Here is a 1,073-nt window from a genome sequence, read left to right as displayed (position 1 = left end):
GGGGTGAGGGTTGAAAAGGGGAGGGAAGGGAAGGGGTTTTCGGCCCAGACTCTGACAGCCGAGTGTTTCGCTCCTTGTTAAAATTTTCCTTATATATATCTACACTAGACGATTCCTTCTTTCGCCGGCCAGACTCCTAAGGGCCAGGTAAGTTATTAGTGGGGAAAAAACGATGAGTAAATGCCAAACAGGAACTATAGGTGGTTAAAAAGTCAATAAACAAAAAAGAGTAGTTCCATGCTGACAATAAATGTTCTGATAGTAGTTCGAGAAAGGCTGAATGATAAATACATGTTTTGCTGATAAAATAATACATGTGTCTGTGCTGCTCAAGACAGTCTCATTCTTAATTTTGTAAGCTACAAAGAGGCCAATCTGGCAATTAAGGGATATACTAATCTTTATGTGGGCTGACGATGGATTTGTCCATGGGACATCATCAGGCCTAAGCCAAGCCCGCCGTGTGTTTGGCCTCGTATGTAGTAGGCTACGAAGTTCCGCGACGTGACAGTTTGACGGGAGACGATTTAAAGTTTCGAGCCGGCGCGATTACAAACGTTAAGGAATGAGGTTATGTCGCGACAAAACAGCAGTGGTTCCCACTTGTCTATTTGAGCGCCTTCTAATCGGCAAGGTGTTTTTGAATGTTGATACATGTTTGTTTGGATTTACTTAAAACTGAATGAAAATCGTCATCAGCAATAAACCTCTAGTCAACAGTTCAGTTGACAAAAATCTGACCGGCACCGCCGGTCATGCCCAGTTAACAAACCACCACTGGGTATACCTTTGACAATCAGTTCGGTGGCGATATAGCGGGGCAAAATTATGTTCATAAAGTAGGGATTGTACAACTCAGACAGCAGACAGATGGCAGATGGCAGTGTAAAGGCTCAAATATCAGGTTCATATCACAGGCGTTCCTTTAAATACCGTAGCATAACCTGGCAGTAAGTGGGGCCTACGGTAACAGAGGATGGGGGTTGTATTAAGAGGTATGACTGTATATACTAGGTATATAAACTTTAATATAATATTTTATACAGGGACAGAGAGAAGAGAAAGTGTGTGTG

This window comes from Aplysia californica, unplaced genomic scaffold, assembly GCF_000002075.1.
Source record: "Aplysia californica isolate F4 #8 unplaced genomic scaffold, AplCal3.0 scaffold00169, whole genome shotgun sequence".
NCBI classification, from domain to species: Eukaryota; Metazoa; Mollusca; class Gastropoda; order Aplysiida; family Aplysiidae; genus Aplysia; species Aplysia californica.
This window is presented reverse-complemented; position numbering follows the sequence as displayed.